At 44.4% G+C, this 23,574-nt stretch overlaps 1 protein-coding gene across 2 annotated transcripts in view; it reads right to left on the bottom strand.

Annotated features, from left to right (window-relative positions):
* MYOZ2 (myozenin 2) overlaps positions 1 to 22,965 on the bottom strand; it is a 135,805-nt gene extending 112,840 nt beyond the window's left edge. Inside the window, exon 1 of one of the 2 annotated variants that reach the window (XM_077476819.1) lies at positions 22,811 to 22,965. The gene's annotated coding sequence lies outside the window, so the exon portion shown is untranslated. The remainder of the gene's footprint in view (positions 1 to 22,810) is intronic. The other variant, XM_077476820.1, reaches the window with a different exon arrangement.
* Positions 22,966 to 23,574: the final 609 nt, after the last annotated feature.

Here is a 23,574-nt window from a genome sequence, read left to right as displayed (position 1 = left end):
AACATATATTTACACATTTCACCATTTCACATTGAAAAAAAGTATTGGTACTTGTACTCGTAAACAAAATGGTATCGGTGCATCCCTAATATATATATATATATATATATATATATATATATATATATATATATATTTATATATATATATATATAAGAATGATAAAACAACTTTTTCTGCAATACTGACTTCAGTCCCATGTACCATGCAGTAAACCATTTTCACTGCTAGATTCAGCCAGTCCTCCGGGTTGAATGACAACCAGCATCAGTCCATCCACTTCCTCTGAGCCCTGGCTGTCATGGACCTGCACTGCAATAAGAACTGACTCACTCCACCTCTGGTGCAGAAAAGGGAGCTGTTATGTCATTGGGCCTGCCAGAAGGCCCTTGAAAATATATGTATTGTTTTTGTAAAGCCTTAGGAGGAAGGGAAGAATCATGACATGGGTTTAGAAAAAAAATAAATAAAGTTCTGCTTTAAAGTGTTTGTTACCCCAGCATTTTCTATTACTGATATGTGCCTGCTGTAGCATGTACTTGTATGAAAAGTATCCTGTTCTCTTTGTATTGCTTCCTCTGTGTGTCCTATTACAAACTGACCACACTAAGCAGGAGAGCACAATGTGGTCAGTTCTCTAGCTGTGCTGGGAAATCAGTGTACTCTCCTCCAATGATATGATTTGTCCTGACTTGACACCCCCTCCCCCTGCACAGCCATTCACCGGGAAGCTCAGGGTACTGTGACTTCTCCTCCCCCCAGCTCTTATGCAGGTGAGAACAAAGGCAGCAGAGGGAATGCGAAGGGTGAAAAAGGGTATTTATATATATTTTTTTTATATCTATATACATGACCAGTGTAGTCCAAATGTCCCCATGTTATTATCACTGTTATCCAGTTATACTCCAACCCATTTCTTATGCACCTAAAATGATGAGACCACACCTTTACTTTTTGGAGTAAAATGGCCATAACAGCCTTTTATTGAAACAATCCAAATAAATAACTCCACATATATATAACATCAATAACACAACTTGTTAACCCCAGTCTGATGGTCTCTGATGGTGACCCACATTCCACCACATATACCACCAATGCAATGCGGGACCTTTTCCAACCTGATAGGCCTCCAGCTGTAACCGCTCGGAGACAACTCCCTTCCCGCAGTGCAACCATTCCAGTATTCCATCAACCTTCTTCTGGAATACATCGGAGGGGCACATACTACCGATGAGCCCCCCACCCCTTTTTGATCACCTCCGTTTACTACCACCGTCAAAGACCAACAGAAAAACACAGCCACCGCCCAGAAGGGCCCACATAAGCTGTCATGACGACCTTCTTCGCTCTCCTGAAAGAAAGAAAACACACCACAAACAAATACACACCAAAACATCAAACATATAGGGAGGGAGGGTGGGATAACTACCTCTTCCTTCAGCTTCTTACTCACACTGACCTCTTGGCTCCGCCCCCCTTAAATATAACCAATCCCCCTCCAACTAAACTTCTCTCTTACCTTCCCCCTTCTAACACTCCCATTACTTATTTTCCAAATTAACCCCTTATGTGTCTCCCTTAGACACACTGTCATGCTCGGCTCTACACTATCCATCCATGAATGGGTTGTTTTACAAGGTGTTCGTTTGCAATCACTTAAAGTCCTGCCCCTCTGAGCACTAAGCTGGCGCCCTCTCTCATTCAGATGTCCAATGCCAATGCCAAATCATCTACTGATCACTAAAGTTCTTTCATTTGACAAATAAATCCCATTGATTACTAAAACTGCCCTGCTCTGCTCTCCTCCCCCCCCCCCCCCCTCTTTCCTGCCTGTCATCTCCCTCTGTGCTTGTCTCTGTCCATCCCCGCCCCCACCCCGTCGCTGTTCTTGTAAAATAAAATAAAAAATGTTTCACTGCCAGCCTCTCTATTAGAGGCTGGCATAGTGCACTGTGTCACTAGTTTTCAAAAACGAGCAGTGTAAATACCTAATTTGAGCTCTTCAGGCCGGTCATGTGACTCACGCCCGCTTTACAGCTCCGATACATGGCTTCTGCAGAGGAGACCAGCGGCCACGTGATCTCCCCGTCTGACATCAGAGGGAGATCATGGACCCTCCCACAGAAGAAATCCATCAGAGCTGTAAGCGGCCGTGAGTGATGTGACCGGCCTGAAGATAGCTGAAATTAGGTATTTACACTGTTTGTTTTTTTTAAACTACTGACATAAAGTGCTATGCCAACCTCTAATAGAGGGGCTGGCATAGTTTTATATGGATGGGTTAACAAACCCTTTAGTAGAACCAAGGGACCTGTGGCTTGCACTAGGAGGGGGGGACAGAGGAAGACACCAAAATCACATTAGTGAGCAAGTTATAGTGGCCTGAAGCTGACACTAGATGTCAGCCTACTCTAGAAAATTCATAACTTAAAAGAGAAGTAATTTTTTTTTATTTTTTTTTTAGATTCATATTTACCTAGGTGAATGCTGCATCAGACTGATGCTGCATCTGTTCCCCATTGTCTCTGCACTGAGAACCGAGCCACCGAACACCGCAGATGGCTCGGTTCTCTCACCTCCCCGAGGGGAGAGCTGCTGCTGGTCAGTCATCATCCCTCCTGCTCTGTTCCTCTACGCTCACTGGAGCGGCGGGGAGCGGCCATCTCAGCGGCTTGCTGAGTCGCTGAGACTGCTATCAGTCAATGCAGCTGGTGAATCCAGACTTCCTAAGTTGGGATGATGCGCTGTCTCGACCGATTGCAGTGACATCAGGGGAGTGCGGACTTCAGACTGCTCTCCGCTGAAAATGGGTCACAGGAGTGCAAAACTAATTGCACTTCGGTGACCCAGAGGAGAAGCCCACATTTTGTTATGATGCAGCCTTATTTAAAAATGGATTAAATTCATTATTTTCCTCAAAATTCTACAAACAATATCCCATAATGACAACCTGAAAGAAGTTTGTTTGAAATCTTTGCAAATTTATTAAAATTAACCACTTCAGCTCAGGAAGGATTTACCCCCTTCCTGACCAAGCCTGCATCATTTTAACTGACAATTGCGCGGTCGTGCAACATTGTACCTTAACAAAATTGACATCCTTTTTTTCCCACAAATAGAGCTTTCTTTTGGTGGTATTTAACCCCCCTGCAGTTTTTATTTTTAGAGCTATAAATATGTGAATATTTTGAAAAAAGTAATATTTTTTACTTTATGCTATAATAAATATCCCCCAAAAAAATATAAAAAAACAAATTTCTTCTTCAGTTTAGGCTGAAATGTATTCTTCTACATATTTTTGGTAAACTTTTGGCATCGTGTCTAAAAAATAGGGGATAGATTTATTTGATTTTTATTATTATTTTTTTTCATCAGTAATGGCGGCGATATGCGATTTTTATCGTGACTGCAACATTGCGACGGACAGATCGGACACTTTTGACAATATTTTGGGACCATTGGGATTTATACAGCGATCAGTGTTATAAAAAGGCACTGATTACTGTGTAAATGTCACTGGCAGGGGGCGATAAAGGGGTTAAGTGTGTTCCCTGAGTGTGTTCTAACTGTAGGGGGAATGGGCTTACTAGAACATGACAGAGATCACTGCTCCCGATCACTGGGAGCAGTAGATCTCTGTCATGTTGCTAGGCAGAACAGGGAAATGCCTTGTTTACATCTCCCCGTTCTGCCTCTCCGTGTCACGATCACGGGCCACCAGCAACATCGAGTCTGCGGGACCCACGGGCATGTGCGCGCCACCGGCGGCACACACGCTAGCCGCCGATGATGCAGTGACGTACGGGTACATTGTTTTGCACGCTCGTGCCACGCTCAGCAAGTGGTTAAAAACAAAAAAATCACATGTACATAAGTGTTCACAGCCTTTGCCATGACACTCAAAATTTAGCTCAGGTGCATCCTGTTTCCTCTGATCATCCTTCAGCTGTTTCTACAACTAGATTGGAGTCCACCTGTGGTAAATTCAGTTGCTCGGTATTGCTCAGTAACCTTCTTTTGGAGCTCCATCTCTCCAAGACCAATATCCACCTACCTTTCAGTTACCTGGATATAGCCTGTGAGGTCAACACAATGGTCACTAAGCAGACATAGAGCAATCAGGAATAATGGGCACCTCTTGCATCCAAGGAGGAAGAAAATCAAGCTGCCTTTCCTACTTCTTCGAGATCATGAGAGTAATTGAGGGAACCAAGAAAGACTCAAGCTTCTCCTATGAAGGATCAAATCCCCTCAATCCACTTTCTCCAAAACTCACACGCTCTTACATCACACACAAGGTGTCAGGATTAAGATCTGTACCTGTAACCTCTGCTGTGTCTGGCAGTATCTCTTCTTGCTGAGCCACCTGAAATGCTGGACAGCTGTATGGACAAATCCTTGGACAATCTTGTCTTGTACCTTGATTCTTGTGAACCTTGAACTCTTTGCTGTTCGCATTGACTTCCCTTTCAAGCCATGACTTTACACTTCCGGTTTGCCAGATTATTGTGCTTTCTCCAGCCAATATGTCACGGTTCTCACTCCTGCTGCTGTCCATATCTTTGCTACCACTCGTTATTGACCTTTGGCCTGTTCATCGACTCTGTGTAGGCAGGTACAGTCTGCTTTTCCCACAGCAGGTGGTGCTTAAACCACAGCAGCCTTGCAGAGGGAGAGGAAGTCAAGTGGAACGTGGTTTTTCTATGGTTTCCTGGGTCACTGGGGGAGCTCTATGATTGGATACTGGTGCCCCATGTGACTCTAGTGCTCATCTTGGGTCAGGCAGAGTCTATTTAGGACCCTGGCCCCCAGGCTTGGGCATATTCTGCATATGGGCAGCATAAGGACAGGTCACCCATCTGTCAGGGTCAGTGCTTAGCAGTAGGGAGAGGTTTCAGAGGAGTAGGGAAAGTGCAGGGACATGCCATCCTTCCTGTAAACCCTAGTTTGGTATGAACCGGCCAGGCTGCATTCCATTATTGGCCTTTTAAATATAATAGGAGATGTCCTACCTTACACCCTTTGCATCTGTAAGGGCATTATTCCTCTAGTAAGAGGGTCTTGTAGTGGCTCCTCAATGGCAGCAAAGAAATACATTTGGCCACTCTCATCAAATGCAACTGGATCCAAACAGAGAGAAGATCCCTAATCCTTAGGCTGCCTCTAACCACCCACACTTGAAAAGTATAGTTGACCATATACCAGCCCTTGAAAAAAAACACACATTCTCCTGCTACTTAGCAGAGTCATCCTACCGGAGGACAAAGTTCACCAACAAATCAAGGGGCCTAATGCCTGCATCTTGGCTGGCTCATCATAGGCAATGCCAGTCTGGATAAAAACCAGAAGGTCTTCCATCATTTCTTCCTTCAGGACACACATCCTGTTAAAGGGATTACATTGTTTTGAACAGTGTCCAGACCAGTATAATGTGAAGGAGATTATGCAGCAAAGGTAAGCAACATTACATCACACAAGACAATAAGTAGGCACTTTATTTTCTGAGATCATAACTTTGCCACCACAATTTTCAATGTACCCACTAAACACAACGAACTGGCAGCAATGGAAGACAACTTTTTTTTTAACTAAAGCTGGATATAACAAGGCTTTTTTTTTTTGTTCAGCCAACTGGCTGACTGAAATAAGCTGAACCAATTTCCACTTCCACACATTCAAGATAAATGGGGAAATCCTCCCCACTGCATCATTGTATGCTGACAGAGGGATTCCCATTTCTGAAAAGTCAATCTACTTCTCGAGAAATAGGATGACCATACATTGGAATGGGAAAGGCCATACATGGATCGAAACTCATCTGGATTCTGCTGAACGGGCTGAATTTTGACCCATCTATGGCCAAATTTAGAGTAAAGAGTTCTACCTGGAATACTCCAACAGCTAAGTAGCAGCTCTACCCTTTCATGCAACAAGAAGAAGACTGTCCTAAAGGGTAACTTCACTTACGTGGGAAAAAAATTGCAAAAAAAAAAATACAACTGCAACACAAGTCATATTGTAATTGAATGTTATTAAAAATGATCAAGAGCTTGTTGCTGTAATGGCTGATATTCAAAAAACTGATTTATTGTTTCTGAAGACAAGAGAAATCCCTTTAAGTTCCAATGGTACCACAATAACAGTGTCAACGTCAAAGTCATAGTCCACCACATGAAGGTATATGTTTTTGGTAACAGCCCTTCTCCCACAGTAGCAATCTATGGATTGAGGATGACAACTTGAGACAGGGAAGAGGAATACGGGTCTGATATACATCAGTTTGTTTAAAGGGAACTTCAATCTAGATGACAGACTCAAATCTCTGCCTATGGAAGGAAAACAATCAATTTTCTCTCCAGCACCAGGATATGTATTTTTGCCACTGCCAACCTCAGGCTTCACAAAATCATCTCTAATGGCTACAAGGTTGCAGGCAGGTGCAGTTTTTACTCCCCACTGTAGGTGACACTCAATCTAAGCCGCAATGCTGTGGGAACTGCTGTCTGATTGGATGTCGTTTCCTCCCCATGGCCTCAACAACCATCTTAGATCAGGGCAGTGCCTATTTAAGATACTGGTCTCCAGGTTTGGCATGAACTTTGCGAGTGGCCAGAGTAGATATAGGGATAGTAGTGAAAGTGTTTAGAGATAGACAAGGGTTTCAGAGGAGGAGAAACACTGCAGGAACTATGCCTACCTCGCTTCAGGAAGCCTCCCCTTTGAGTGTGGACCAGCCAGACTTCATTCTGCTTCTCATTGCAGAAGCTGTCGGCATCTTTCAAGTCTACAGATTGCTGTTAAAATTCGTTAGTGGTTCCGGATGGTGGTGCCTACCCGCCAGGCCTAGTTGTACTGCGTTAAAACTGTCTACAATATATTGCTCTTGCCTATTTTAGATTCTGTGGGGTTGATTTACTAAAACTGGAGAGTGCAAAATCTGGTGCAGCTGTGCATAGAAAGCAATCAGCTTCTAACTTTAGCTTGTTCAATTAAGCTTTGACAAAAAACCTGGAAGCTGACTGGTTTTGATGCAGAGCTGCACCAGATTTTGCACTCGCTAGTTTTAGTAAATCAACCCCTATGGGGTTGATTTACTAAAGGCAAATATACTGTGCACTGCACATGCAGTTGTTCCAGAGATCAGTAAATGAGGTAAAGCTTCACTTTGCAAAGAATACCCAATCACATGCAAGGAAAAAAATGCATGTGATTGCTATTTGATAGTAATCAGCAGAGTTTCCCCTCATTTCAAAGCTTCTCCTCAGATTTAGAGCAATTGCAGGTCACAGTATATTTGCCTTTAGAAAATCTTCCTACCTGTGTTTACTGCCTGCCACACCACACTGCACCTTGCTCACAAGGTAAGGAGAGCCTTTTACTTCTAACGCCGCATACACATGACTGGACTTTCCGTCAGAAAAGATCAGACGGAATCATTTCCGGATATTCCGATCGTGTGTGGGCTTCAGCTGACTTTTTTTTTTCAAAAATTCTGACAGACCTAGAAATAGAACATGTTTTAAATCTTTCCGATAGAATCAATTCCTATCGGGAAAACCGTTCGCCTGTATGCTGTTCCGACGGACCAAAAATGAAACAAGGGCAGCTATTGGCTAGTGGCTATTGAACTTCCTTTTCTAGTCCCGTCGTACGTCATCATGTTCTAAACGAATGGACTTTGGTGTAATCGTGTGTAGGCAAGTTCGTTTCAGCGGAACTCCTTCGGAAATCCGTTGGAAATACCGTCAGAGTTTATTCTGATGGAAAGTCCGGTCGTGTGTACGCGGCATCAGAATATGCTGTCGGTGTAAACGGATTCATGCTAGAATCAAGCTTTCTCCCTTACACAACGTAGTCCGGGAATGTTATTAATTATCAAGCTAGACACATTCAGATATCAAGTATCAGCCTGTGACAAGCTCCTCATTAAACTTGGAGTTTTGTCAGCAGTAAACAGCATTTATGATCCCCTGGGGTTCCTAGCATACTTGTACTATTCAGGGTAAGATACTACTAATGCAGCATATGTCTGAAAAAACAAATTGTAATACAGTCTTTCCTAGAGAGAAAAAGCAAAGGTGAGAATAATGTAAGAGTGTTAGAACAGCTTTAGATACTGCGCTGTTACACCCTTGTATCCCTAACGAGTGCCACCATGTCTCCTCTGTGATGCACCCATCAAAGATATAGCTGCGATAGTCTACTCAAAGTTATACATCCAAGAGCCAAAGTAAATATGGATTTCATCCAGGTTATAGCTAAGCTAACTCTCAAGCCTTTACATATCGTTCCAAGGCTTGAACCCTGTACAGCCATGCTAGCTGTAAAAATTGCTGTTTTTATAAAATGTAAAATGGGCTTTGAAATAGACTCCCCTGACTTTTACACAGATAGCAAGATAGTGTTGAGATACATATACAACCTAAGAGTTTATATTGTCTGCTAAGCCTACAACAATAGTCCCCTGTTTTTGGAAAGCATTTTTGTTTCTATTGGAACTGGGATGATGACACTCTCACAGCTCTACACCATACATTTACTCTTTCCTGTGCAGGTACGCTGGTAGGGATGTTAGGGAAATATTATCATTTTGTTCTGTGTTGACTGTTGACTATCTATGTTATCATGCTAATTAAGGTAAAGCTTTTGAAACTGTGCCTTTGTTACTAAAGCGGTATAATACAAGTATAATACAAGTAACTGGCACATATAGTTGTAGCTTGGGTTACTAATCACATCGGGGTATGGTACAAAAGATAATGGTACAAAAGTAATACAGTGTGAAGATACAAGTGGTAACCAAGGGTAATGAAGGTCTTTCTAGCAGCCTGTCATACACATGTACATGTGACAGATGAGACAGCGTCTCACAGTGAGGGAGATGTTGTTGTCACTGCTTCAGCTGCGATCCTTCTCCCATAGCAACAGGAGCAGATCTGCACATCTGGGGCTCTCATCTTGTGTACAGGTATGAAAGAGGAAGAGTTAAGTGAAGTGCAGGCATTGAGTCCATACTAGATGCACGACTGAACCCCATATTGTTACTGGGCTCTGTGTGTCCCTCCCAATTGCGCTAGTGACCGTGGTAATCTACAGTGCCACGAGAGAGTTTATTAGACATCAGTTGTTCCTTTAAAGATACCCCTCCTGTGTAAGGCAGTGACCCTAATCAAAGTGCCTAGGGTACCCCAGAAGAACGAACCCCAGGGTAGGCCTCTCATGTGACCCTTGCTTGGTGCCCAACAAGAGGGAAACTCAGAGAACGTGACAAACAACCGCACCCCACCACCACCCTACCCCTTACACGCAAACTAGGTACAGTGATTAAAAAAGCTTCAGCATGACTTGAGGCCAACCAAAAAACTGGTGCTTCTTCAATCCAAGCAAGATGATCAGTTGCCAAGATCATTAACTTCATTAGTGGTGGCTAGGGATGAGCCGAACACCCCCCGGTTCGGTTCGCACCAGAACTTTCGAACTGACCCCACGTTCGTTACGAACGTTAGAACCCCATTGAAGTCTATGGGACTCGAACGTTCGAAATGGAAAGTGCTAATTTTAACGGCTAATATGCAGGATACTGTCCTAAAAAGGGTTTAGAGACCTGGCTCCTGCCCCAGGGGACATGGGTCAATGCAAAAAAAAGTTTTAAAAACGGCCGTTTTGGCGGGAGCACTGAGTTTAATGACGATTAAAGTGAAAAAAAAAAGTGAAATATTCCTTTAAATATGGTGCCTGTGGGGTGTCTGTAGTATGCCTGTGAAGTGCCACGTGTTTCCCGTGTTTAGAACAGTCCCTGCACAAAATGACATTTAACGGAAATAACACCATTTAAAACTGCTTGCGGTTTTAATGTTATATCTGGTTCCTGCAATATGGTTGAAAATCATTCAGAAAAATGGCATGGGTAGCCCTCCCTGCCCATTACCAGCCTATTTGGGTCTTGTACGCATATTAAGGGGAACCCTGTACCCATATTAAAAAAAGGAAATGCGTGTGGCCCCCAGGCCCTATATACTCAGAACAGCAGTATACAGGCGGTGCAAACAAGACAGGGACTGTGTAGGTTTGTTGTGTTAAGTTGAATCTGTTTGTAATTTTCAACTGGTACATTTTTAAAGTGTAGCTCCAGTCAAAAAAACAATTTTTAAGCTTTTTGGAAAACATAGGGAAGGGTTATCACCCCTGTATAATTTGTTTTGTCGTCCATCTTTTTTCATCTCACTTGCTGCTGTCTCCTTGCGTTTGCAAGTAGGAGATGTTTGTAAGTTGGATGTTTGAAAGTAGGGGCCTGCCCTATATGCTCTGCAGAAATGGCGGAACAAGGTGTTGGTTTTGCCACAACATTGTAAGCCCTCAAAGTGACTCTTGGTGGGCGCTGGAGCGCCCTGCTGTGAACGATTATATCAAGAATTGTAATTACATGCCATTGTTGAACAGTGGTAGAAAAATTGACCTTTGGTGGTTGTGGTGCTGGGGCCACAACACTATAAGTCCTCACCGTTACTCTGGGTGGGCACAGGAAGGGGCCCTCCTGTGAAATATTATATCAAGAATTGTAATTACATGTCCCTGTTAAACAGGGGCAGAAAAATTTGGCCTTAGGCACTGCTGCTGGTGCCACCACACTGCAACCTCTTCCATATACTCTAGTTTTTTTGCTGGAATTAGCCCTGCTGCAAAGCATTGCATCAAAAATTGTACTTAAACGCCCCTGTTAAACAGGGGCAGAAAAATTGGGCCTTAGGCACTGGTGCTGGTGCCACCACACTGCAACCTCTGCCATATACTCTAGTTTTATTGCAGGAATTAGCCCTGCTGCAAAGCATTGCATCAAAAATTGTACTTAAACGCCCCTGTTAAACAGGGGCAGAAAAATTGGGCCTTAGGCACTGGTGCTGGTGCCACCACACTGCAACCTCTGCCATATACTCTAGTTTTATTGCAGGAATTAGCCCTGCTGCAAAGCATTGCATCAAAAATTGTACTTAAACGCCCCTGTTAAACAGGGGCAGAAAAATTGGGCCTTAGGCACTGGTGCTGGTGCCACCACACTGCAACCTCTGCCATATACTCTAGTTTTATTGCAGGAATTAGCCCTGCTGCAAAGCATTGCATCAAAAATTGTACTTAACCACTTCAGGACCGCCGTATTGCCAATGTACGTCAGCACAATGGCACAGGCAGGCACAATCACGTAGATGTACGTGATTGCCTTCCAGCGGGTGGGGGGTCCGTTCGGACCCCCTCCCATTGGATACGACGGTCCGGTTCGCTCCAGGAGCGCTCCGTGATGAGGGGATGGCCGTTGGTTTTCGGCCACCCCCTCTGGATCGCTCCTGGCCAATGAGAAGCTTCCTCCCACTGTGTATTGTTTACACAGGAAGGAGGAAGTGATGTCATTCTCCTCGGGGCGGTCTTTTTGACCGGACTACGAGGAGAAGACTAATAGTAAGTGTGCACCAACACTACACTGACATGTAGGTACACACAGGCACACAAACCCCCCCCCCGATCGCCCCCCGATCCCCCCCCGCCCCCCCTCCCCCCCAGTCACAGTGTCACTGATTGCATTGATCATTTCTTTACTGATCAATGCATTCAGTGTCAGTTGTGACAGTAAAAACTGTCAGGACAGTTAGTGTTAGGTCCAGGGTAGCCCCCTATCACCCCCCAATAAAGATTTAACCCCCTGATTGCCCCTAGAGTTAACCCTTTCACCCCCTTTTGCCAGTGTCACTAAGCGATCATTTTTCTGATCGCTGCATGTGTCGCTAGGTAGCTAGTTATTTTTTTAGGTTCACCGCCAGGTTTTTATATCGCTAGGTACCCCGATATACTACCCAATAATGTTTTTAACCCCCTGATTGCCGCTAGTTAACCCTTTCACCCCCTTTTGCCAGTGTCACTAAGCGATCATTTTTCTGATCGCTGCATCAGTGTCGCTAGTGTCGCTAGGTAGCTAGTTTTTTTTTAGGTTCACCGCCAGGTTTTTATAGCGCTAGGTACCCCGATATACTACCCAATAATTGTTTTAACCCCCTGATTGCCGCTAGTTAACCCTTTCACCCCCTTTTGCCAGTGTCACTAAGCGATCATTTTTCTGATCGCTGCATCAGTGTCGCTAGTGTCGCTAGGTAGCTAGTTTTTTTTTAGGTTCACCGCCAGGTTTTTATAGCGCTAGGTACCCCGATATACTACCCAATAATGGTTTTAACCCCCTGATTGCCGCTAGTTAACCCTTTCACCCCCTTTTGCCAGTGTCACTAAGCGATCATTTTTCTGATCGCTGCATCAGTGTCGCTAGTGTCGCTAGGTAGCTAGTTATTTTTTTAGGTTCACCGCCAGGTTTTTATAGCGCTAGGTACCCCGATATACTACCCAATAATGGTTTTAACCCCCTGATTGCCGCTAGTTAACCCTTTCACCCCCTTTTGCCAGTGTCACTAAGCGATCATTTTTCTGATCGCTGCATCAGTGTCGCTAGTGTCGCTAGGTAGCTAGTTATTTTTTTAGGTTCACCGCCAGGTTTTTATAGCGCTAGGTACCCCGATATACTACCCAATAATGGTTTTAACCCCCTGATTGCTGCTAGTTAACCCTTTCACCCCCTTTCACCAGCGATCACAGTATAAGTGTCACTGGTGACGCTGGTTAGCCAGTTAGTTATTTAGGTTCCCCGTCAGGTTTTTATATAGCGCCAGGGACCCCCATATACTACCTAATAAAAATTTGAACCCCCTGATTGCCCCTAGTTAACCCTTTCACCACTGATCACCGTATAAGTGTTACGGGTGACTCTGGTTAGTTTGTTTTTTATAGCATCAGGGCACCCACCATTTATTACCCAATAAAGGTTTAACCCCCTGATCACCCGGCGGGTGATATCAATTAGGTTTTAGGGTCAGGGTTTGCGTCGCCCCAGGCAGCGCTAGGTTAGTGCCAGTACCGCTAACACCCACACGCAAAGCATACACCTCCCGTAGTGCTATAGAATCTGAACAGATCAATATCTGATCTGATCAGATCTATACTAGCGTCCCCAGCAGTTTAGGGTTCCAAAAAAACGCATTGTTAGCGGGATCAGCCCAGATACCTGCTAGCACCTGCGTTTTGCCCCTCTGCCCAGCCCACCCAAGTGCAGTATCGATCGATCACTGTCACTTACAAAACACTAAACACATAACTGCAGCGATCGCAGAGTCAGGCCTGATCCCTGCCATCGCTAACAGGTTTTTTGGTAGCATTTTATATTTAAATCCGGAAGGCAGTGCTTGGTTTTCGGGGTCCCGTACGTGGCTAGGCTCCCAAAAAGTACCCCACATGTGGTATCCCCGTACTCGGGAGAAGCAGCAGAATTTATTTTGGGGTGTAATTTGACTTCTGCCCATAGCATGTGTGAGCAATATATCATTTAGTGACAACTTTGTGCAAAAAAAAAAAAGTTTGTAATCTTCCCGCAACTTTTGGCAAAATATAAAATATTCCATGGACTCAACATGCCTCTCAGTAAATAGCTTGGGGTGTCTACTTTCCAAAATGGGGTCATTTGGGGGGGTTTTGTGCTATTTTGGCATTTTATGGCCTTCGAAACTGTGATAGGTAGTGAGGAGTTAAATCAAAAATTTGCACCCTTAGAAATCCTGAAGGTGGTGATTGGTTTTCGGGGTGCCGTGCGCGACTAGACTCCCAAAAAGTCCCACACATGTGGTATCCCCGTACTCAGGAGAAGCAGCAGAATGTATTTTGGGGTGTCATTTCACATATGCCCATAGCATGTGTGAGCCATATATCATTTAGTGACAACTTTGTGCAAAAAAAAAAAAGTTTGTAATATTCCCGCAACTTGTGGCAAAATATAAAATATTCCATGGACTCAACATGCCTCTCAGTAAATAGCTTGGGGTGTCTACTTTCCAAAATGGGGTCATTTTGGGGGGTTTTGTGCTATTTTGGCATTTTATGGCCTTCGAAACTGTGATAGGTAGTGAGGAGTTAAATCAAAAATTTGCACCCTTAGAAATCCTGAAGGTGGTGATTGGTTTTCGGGGTGCCGTGCGCGACTAGACTCCCAAAAAGTCCCACACATGTGGTATCCCCATACTCGGGAGAAGTAGCGGAATATATTTTGGGGTGCAATTCCACATATAACTATGGCATGTGTGAGCAATATATCATTTAGTGACAACTTTTTGTAAAAAAATTATTTTTTTTTTTTTTGTCATTATTCAATCCCTTAGGACAAAAAAAATAAATATTCAATGGGCTCAACATACCCATCAGCAATTTCCTTGGGGTGTCTACTTTCCAAAATGGGGTCATTTGGGGGGGATTTGTACTGCCCTGCCATTTTAGCACCTCAAGAAATGAGATCGGCAGTCATAAATTAAAAGCTGTGTAAATTCCAGAAAATGTACTCTAGTTTGTAGACGCTATAACTTTTGCGCAAACCAAAAAATATACGCTTATTGACATTTTTTTTACTAAAGACATGTGGCTGAATAAATTTTGCCCTCAATGTATGACTAAAATTTAGTTTATTCGATTTTTCTTATAACAAAAAGAAGAAAATATCTTTTTTTTTCAAAATTTTCGCTCTTTTTCCATTTATATCGCAAAAAAAAAAAATCGCAGAGGCAATCAAATACCATCAAAAGAAAGCTCTATTTGTGGGAAGAAAAGGACGCAAATTTCGTTTGGGTGCAATATTGCATGACCGCGCAATTACCAGTTAAAGCAGCGCAGTGCGAAATTGGAAAAAGACCTCTGGTCCTTAAGGTGTTTATTGGTCCGGGGCTGAAGTGGTTAAACGCCCCTGTTAAACAGGGGCAGAAAAATTGGGCCTTAGGCACTGGTGCTGGTGCCACCACACTGCAACCTCTGCCATATACTCTAGTTTTATTGCAGGAATTAGCCCTGCTGCAAAGCATTGCATCAAAAATTGTACTTAAACGCCCCTGTTAAACAGGGGCAGAAAAATTGGGCCTTAGGCACTGGTGCTGGTGCCACCACACTGCAACCTCTGCCATATACTCTAGTTTTATTGCAGGAATTAGCCCTGCTGCAAAGCATTGCATCAAAAATTGTACTTAAACGCCCCTGTTAAACAGGGGCAGAAAAATTGGGCTGCTGGCATCACCCAGAACCAAAAATGTTCTTCAATCAACATAACAGGACAGTCACTCAGCATCAGCATAGGCAGTCTTTAAGGGATGTGGTATTTAAAAAAAAATTATTCGGTTACATCAGCTTCAGGTGCTTGGTAGCTGTGGGTGATCCAAGACTGATTCATCTTGATGAAGGTCAGTCGATCAACTGATTCGGTGGACAGGTGCACCCTGTGATCGGTAACAAAGCCACCAGCAGCACTGAAGGTGCGTTCCGAAAGAACGCTGGATGCAGGACAGGCCAGTAGCTCAATTGCATACTGTGCAAGCTCTGGCCAGTGATCCATCCTCAAGACCCAGTAAGCCAGAGGATTTTCGGTGGGAAAGGTGTCCAAGTCTGACCTTGCCCCTAGGTATTCCTGCACCATGTAAATCAGATGCTGGCGATAGGTGCTGGAACCAATCATACCTTGGGGCTGCGGACTAAAAAATTGTCTGAAAGCATCAGTCAGACGGCCACCTTCTCCACCGCTCCTTCTGACCGATGCCTCAGCAACACGTTGTCCAGGACCAGGAGTTTGTAACCTCCCAGTCTCTGGGAACGCGTTGCACAGAGCTTTCTGCAAGGCCTCCCGGAGATGTCTCATCCTCTGACACAATCATCCTCCTCCTCCTCATCCTCTTCCTGTGTGATGGGTGGCACAGCAGGAACACTGTCTGGATAAAGGGGGCCTTGAGAGGCAAGGAAGTCCTCCTCTTCCTGCCTCTGTTCTGCCTCAAGTGCCCTGTCCATTATTCCACGCAGCGTATGCTCCAAGAGGTGGACAAGAGGTACAGTGTCACTGATGCATGCACTGTCACTGCTCACCATCCTTGTGGCCTCCTCAAACGGTGACAGGACAGTGCATGCATCCCTGATCATGCCCCACTGGCGTGGTGAGAAAAAACCAAGCTCCCCTGACCCTGTCCTGGTGCCGTAGTCGCACAGGTACTCATTGATGGCCCTCTGCTGCATGTGCAGCCGCTGCAGCATGGCCAATGTTGAGTTCCATCTGGTGGGCATGTCACATATAAGGCGGTTCTTGGGCAGGTTCAACTCCTTTTGGAGCTCAGCCAGCCGAGCACAGGCATTAAATGATCGGCGGAAATGCACACAGACTTTCCTGGCCTGCTTCAGGACATCCTGTAAGCCGGGGTACCTGCCCAAGAACCGCTGCACCACCAGGTTAAGGACGTGAGCTACACAGGGCACATGGGTCAGTTGTCCCTGTCGGAGGGCGGAGAGGAGGTTGGTGGCATTGTCGCAAACCACCATTCCTGGCTTAAGCTGGCGTGGCGTCAACCACCTCTCGGCCTGCCCCTGCAGAGCTGACAAAACATCCGCCCCAGTGTGGCTCCTGTCCCCCAAACAAACCAGCGCAAGCACGGCATGGCATCGTTTTGCCTGCGTACTTGCGTAGCCCCTGGAACACCTACGGAGCACCGCTGGTTCTGAGGACAGAGCACTGGAAGAGGCCATGGAGGAAGAAGAAGAGGAGGGGGTGGAGGAGAGAGGTGTGTCACAACCAATAGTAGCATTTTGGAGGCGTGGTGGCGGAACAACCTCCAACACTACTGCACCTTGTCCTGCATCCTTCCCAGCAGCCAGAAGAGTGACCCAATGGGCCGTGAAAGACAGGTAACGTCCCTGTCCATGCCTGCTGGACCATGAGTCAGCGGTAATATGCACCTTACCGCTGACCGCCCTGTCCAGCGAGGCAAGGACATTGCCTTCCACATGCCGGTAGAGAGCCGGAATCGCCTTCCGTGAGAAAAAGTGGCGTTTGGGGACCTGCCACTGAGGAACCGCACATTGTACAAACTCACGGAAGGGGGCCGAATCTACCAACTGAAAAGGCAGCAGTTGAAGTGCTAGCAATTTAGCCAAGCTAGCATTCAACCGCTGGGCATGTGGATGGCTGGGAGTAAACTTCTTCCGCCGGTCCAGCAGCTGGGGCAGGGACATTTGCCTGCTATAATCGAACGTGGGTGTACCGCTAGCAGAGTTCCCGGAAGCACTTGGCTGTGACACACCTAATTCTACACCTTCATTGCTCTCAGAGCAGGTTTCAGAGAGGACTGAAGGTCTAGTGGGGTTGGAGATGGCAGCTGATGAGGAGCAAGGAGAGGTCCGCTTTGTTCTTTGGTGTGGGTCTTTGAGGTACGCTTGCCAACGAGCTGCATGGCAGGTCAACATATGTCTGGTCAAGCATGTGGTGCCCAAGCGGCTGATGTTTTGGCCACGTGAGATACGCTTGAGACATATGTTGCAAATAGCAGCGGTGCGATCTGATGCACTCGTCTCAAAAAAGGCCCACACCAAAGAACTTTTAGAATAACGCGCAGAGGCAGCGCTCTGCACAGGCGGAGCTCTGCGGTGTGATTCAGTCGGTGTGCTGCCCCTAAGCTGGCCCCGGAGGGCATCCTGCCTCGTTGGACATGTGCCTCCTCCTCCTCCTCCTCCTCCTCCCTCCTTCCAGGCACCCACGTGGAGTCAGTGCCCTCATCATCCCCTCCCTCTTCATCGCTGTAGCAAACCTGGCAGTATGCTGCAGCTTGTGGAACATGACTGCCAGATTGCTGTCCTTCTTGAGCATCCCCTCTCTCTGCATTCACGCTACTGCCTTCCTCTAGCTGAGTGTCATCATCAGAGCCCACCAAACACTGGGCATCCTCCTGGAGCATGTACCCAACACTGTGCTCAAAGAGTTCAGGAGACTCCTCAGGAGGACGTGGTGGGTCTAGGGAAGGAGTCACTGATGATGACATTGAGAGGAGGGAAGACGATGCGTTGGCAGCTGCTTTGTGACTACCCTGAGACTGGGTGAGAGAGGATGAGGAGGATGAAGAGGGCTTGGTCATCCACTCTACCAAGTCGTTGGCATGTTGCGGTTCAACATGTCCAGCTGCCGAAAAGAAGGACAAGCATGTCCCATGGCCACGTGCTGATGACAATGCACCGCGTCCACGACCAGCACTGTTGTCTCTAGACACAGAGCCTGCTTGCCCTCTTTTATCGGCTCGCGCCTGTCTGCCTCTCCTTGCTGGCCTTCCAGACATGGTAATGGCCTGAAGGGAGTTGGGTAAAACAGCAGTTGGGTAGTTTATATTGTGCTGGAGGCACACACAACTTCCAATAACTCCTGCAGATGGCAATTGGGCTCAAATAGAGAACAGCTATGTAGGTGGATTATAGCGGTATGTACTGGGTACAGAGCACGCAGACAGCACGCACTATCTCCTAACACTACTGACTGCAAGCTCTATTATTAAAGATAGATCACTAGCTATATAGGTGAGGTGAATATCGCGGGTGTATACTGCGGTCAGGGCACAGACAATAACCACTACACAACAGCAAGATAGGAAATCAGCCAAAAACGATCGGTGTGTACTGTGTTGAAGGTACACAGAACACCCACTGCTTCAGATGCCAACACACTACACGAGGCCGCCTTAATGGCGGCCTTATATAGTGTGGGGCGTGCACTACACAGCCTAAACTATGATTGGCCACAGGCATCCTGCCTGTGGCCAATCATGGCTCTCCTCGCTGCTGGCCCTGCGATTGGCCAAGCATGCGGGGTCACAGTGCATGCTTGGCCAATCATGAGCCAGCAATGCAGTGCGCCATCGCAGTGCATTGTGGGCCGTGAGCGCCATGCGAATTTTGACGCGAACGGACCAAGTGTTCGGATTTCGCCGAACGGACGAACAGCCAATGTTCGACTCGAACACGAAGCTCATCCCTAGTGGTGGCCAATCCATAAGAGGAGCAGAGGCGCTGCCCCCCTAATCCATGCGCCTGCCCCCTAATCTTCATGCAGGGCGCCAGACACATAGATTTTTTTGGGAGCACATGATTAGAGTCTGAGGTGGTTTGTTTGCCGTCCCCCCAAAAAATGGAGCACCAGCTGCCACTGGACTTGGTTCTGTGTTCTGGGACTTGTTTTATTTGACATAGCTAGAGAAGTCTTTTGCCTTTCTCAGCCAAGGTAACATTGCTTCAAAGGGAGGTAAGAAGGAACGGTGCATGTTGCTGCTTTCTTCTTAAGAACTGTCTTCTCTTCCTGCCACAGTCAGCAGCTTCGAAAGCATGGCTGCAAGTATTAATGTTGATGTTTGTATTATTCTCTTCTTGTTCTTCCCTTCCCTCTATTTTTTTTCAGATGTTCAAAGCCAGAAGTCATCATTTACATATGTTTGGACTTGATTTGCTGTTTTACTGTTTTGAAATTGGAGATTTCAGATGGGGGCTTAAAGCTGAGTTCCCCCCAAAAGTGGAATTTCCACTTTAAGCACCCCTCACTCCCTTACATGCCACATTTGGCATGTCATTTTTTTTTGGGGGGGGGGGGAGTGGTTACCTTCTTTTTAGAGGGATTTCCTGTCCCACTTCCTCCTTCAGCTTCTCGGCCACCTAGGTGACTCCTCCTCTCCCCCTAGGTGACCCCTTCCTGCAATATTCTGGGACACATCAAAGGTCAAAGGCCAATAGCAGAGCGCAGCATGACTCACGCATGCACAGTGCGTGCCCGACCGTGAAGCTGTAAGTCGTCACTGCTGGGTGCCCACAGTTACTATGACCACACCGCAGAGAGGAGGGGGAGAGGAGCAAGGCCTCGGAGCAGGCGCATCACTGGACCATGGAACAGATGAGTGTCTGTTTATTAAAAGTCAGCAGCTACACTTTTTGTAGCTGCTGACCTTTAATAATTAAAAAACGTGTGGGACTCCGCCTTAAGTGCTTGAGCGTAACTTTAATTTCTTTTACACTTTTTCCGCTAAACTTTATTTTGTATCACATAGTGGTCAAAACACCCCTCTGTGATATTATTTTGTTTTTACGGGTTCTCTTTAATGAAACATCATGTCTTTTTGACCCCTGATGTCTCACCTGCCCTACATCGAAGCTAATGGAGTGCAGATCATGCCCCATTAGCTTCTGTACAGCCACACAATCGGTTCCAAATGACAGCTGACAGCCAGTTTGTCAGATTTACAGGCATTCCTGATTGCTGCCAAAAAAAAAACAAATTTACTTATGAATGCCGCCGATATTTACATATGAATGCCAGTAATTTAAATGTAAACACAGGGTCTCCAGGTCTCTCATCTGTACACAACAATAGGGCAGAGCTGGGCAGCATTAGTAGCAACACTTCACACTGAGATATTGGGACACAGCACAGGACTAAAACCTCAAGAGGCGACGGAATTTAAACCAGTATAGTTGGCAAGTATGAGGCAGCTGCTTTGGGCCCCACAACAATGACAGGGCCCAGGGCAGCTGCCCCTTTTGCCCTGCCTTAAAAACGGCCCTGTGTGTGGTGCTGGGGAGATGGGTAGCATTAAAAGAAAAAGTGTTTATTGCTGTGCATGGCCAAAGTACAGGTTTTCTCTAAAGAGTAACTCAACTTTTGTTGAAAAGAAAATAATCTTCTCTAAGTGATCAATGCAAGGATTTAAAAAAAACATTGTTGTAGATTCCTTGCTGTTTGTTTCACTATGTCATTTGCAGACTGATTCTGAATAAAAGTGAGTGGTAAATTCAGCTGATGCACTCTCAGTGTACTGATGAGAAAAGTTGCAGTGTCTGCATCCCTTTGGAAGTAATTAACCCTTGTAGAGTATCTCATCACAAATTACATTTCTGTTGCAGAGGATGCCTAAAATCCAACTTGTACCTTAATGGAGACTTCTGGAAAAATCAGTTAGCCAGGCAGGGACATATTTGACATTTTTGAAGGCATTCTGTACACCAACAGTGAATTTTACAGAAAATAACAAAGCTGCAGATTGAAAATGAAAGGTCATTTTAATAACATTACATTACAAGATGGCCTGCGCAGCAATTGTATATGCTAAATTGTATATGTTTTTTTTTCTATTTAATATATATTTTCCAAGAAAGTGAAGTATATTGTTTAATTCATATGGGAAAGATCTAAATTAAAATCATTTTAGTTCCAGGCTATAAAAATGCAAAACCTTCAAAAGTCCAAAGCAGTAAATACTGTATGTACCAGTGGAGGCCAACACAATGTCAACACATGATGGGAACATGTATGTACCAGTGTTAATAATAACGGCCAACAAAATGTCAACGCATGATTGGAACATGTAGGATAACATACAAGTATATATGTTAAAGTATGTGCATTTAGTGGTCCTGCTTTTTTAAGGTACAACAGATTTTATTCACAGTAAGATACATTTTTATTGGGTATATTTTAACACTTTATTTCAACTGTCTATTTTGCAAGCCACATTCTGTTATATCCACATGGTGTGTATAGCTAAAGTGCCCCCAAAGTAAAATCAATGTTTCTACAAATATTTTGACGAAGTCCACATTTTTCGACATCATGAGGTCACCTACTGAAATAACTATAACCCAATTCTGTTTTGAAAGCAGTATGGCTACTACATGGTGACCACACAGAAGGACTACTCTATGTACCGTAAATGCTTCTCACCTATCTGACCTTATGTCAAAGTAATGAGCATTAAGTCAACAAAGGATGTAATTCACATTAACCAGACAGCACATATAATATTCATCATTTAGAATATAGAAAATAATTGAAAATCAAAATCTCTCATTTTAAAACTGCACAAAACAACTTGTTGATAAGTACTGTGCTGGCTCACAAATCAGGTGATTCGTAGCCTCTCATAAATAGATCTCGATATTCATATTTACAGCAAGACACAAAAGTCGTCGCTTAGCAACCCAATCTTCATAACTGGCCAGGTTCTTAACTTATAAAAGCGTCAGAATTGTGGCTGTCTGCCTACTGTAGACATTTCTAGAAAAGGGCTGTAGCAATATCCAGTTTTCACATGCTTATTAGAATATTAGCATATTTCACGTGTTTGTGCATCATACCCGTTGGGAGGAAACCAAGGTGCAAGCTGATGCCATGTGGTTAGAAGCAATTTATGTTGGAATGTGTTTAATTACTCCCGTATTAAATATTGGCAATAAAGATTTAAGATAAGTATTTAATCCACAAATAAATAATACGAAAATGTAGATCAAATCAATGTACCCAAATATCACCTTTTTGTTATCACCTGTATATAAAGGACAAGTTTACTTAAAAAAAAAATCCCTCAACTTTTAAAAGGGTCCGTTTATGTAGGAAGCTGGAGGACCATCACATATACATTTTTGGGAATATGTTGCTACTGTGAACTACAAATTTTCTTTTATTTTTTTTAGGGACAGAAATCAGGACTACTATTTGTTCTTATGCTGAATAAAAACATAATTTGCACTGTTCATAGGTAGTGCTGATGTAAGTGATCTTCTAAGCTTCATCGTGCTTTGATGCCATCTGGGTCATAAACACTTAAAGACAGTGAAAACTGGTGAAGAACAATGTCATCTATGTACATAAACACTTGCAAACATATTAATAGTGTAGATAATGCCCTAAATTTGGTCCTGTGCATGTTTTCTAAACTTTCATATCTACAGGGAGACAACAACTAGAAATGCTCATTATCATAAACCATCCTGGAGAAGTCTAAATCAATGCTGTCATTATAGGAAAACCAAAGTATCACAAAATATATGAAGAAAGAATTATAGTTATCTCTGTAAATGTGCCAGGAGTTGCTAAGCTGCAGACAAAATTCAACTGTGTACGTACCTTTGGTGGATGGAAAGCAAGCAGCCTCTTTGGATGAATTGTCCCTGCCTCTCCTAGGAGTCTGAATGACCTTCCAACTTCTGGACAGGCTTTCCATGCATAGTAACTGGTATGGAGGCAAACCAGTGGTCTCACTCTACACAGCCTGGTATCTCAGTGACATCAGCTCTCTAAATATAGATTTAACACTTCAATGTCGACTATGTTTTAGGTTTAACATGAACGAAACTTAAACTAAAGAATGTCTTCATTTTTTATTGGATGTTGTGTATTGATCTTGGTAACAGTGGTAGGGAGTAGAACCGTTGTCTTGTAGGTAATTGATAAGATTACAGTATTTCTAAATGTGTTAGGCTCATGCCACTTTGTTAGAACAATGTGCTGTGGTGTCACATGGTATTTCTCAGTTTGGAGGTCATCTGTCAGAACTTTTTTTTTCTTGTAACATGAACTGCACTTGTGTTCTGTCATTGCTGTTGCCTTCTGCTCTGCAGCCCATAAATACTCCTGCAAAATGCCTTTGTACATGACATTAATCCTTTTAATCATAGCTAAAGCAACTTTCTAGTAATTCTTGTATAAATAAACAAAAACATTAATATTTCTTATAGGTTTTTAATACCTTTATTGTGTATACCTTTTTATGTGGGTCAGATTATAGGAAAGGATTGGGCTATGAGCAATGTACAAAATGGTGTATCTCATAGGAATCAGTCACTAAGCATTCTCCAGGATATTGTCAAAAGAATGGTCACATCAACCCC

Source organism: Lithobates pipiens, unplaced genomic scaffold (genome assembly GCF_037356315.1).
Source record: "Lithobates pipiens isolate NorthernLeopardFrog02 unplaced genomic scaffold, aLitPip1_a1.2 Scaffold_13, whole genome shotgun sequence".
In the NCBI taxonomy this organism is placed as follows: domain Eukaryota; kingdom Metazoa; phylum Chordata; class Amphibia; order Anura; family Ranidae; genus Lithobates; species Lithobates pipiens.
Note: the sequence above shows the minus strand (reverse complement) of the source record. Positions and strands in the feature narration are given on the sequence as shown.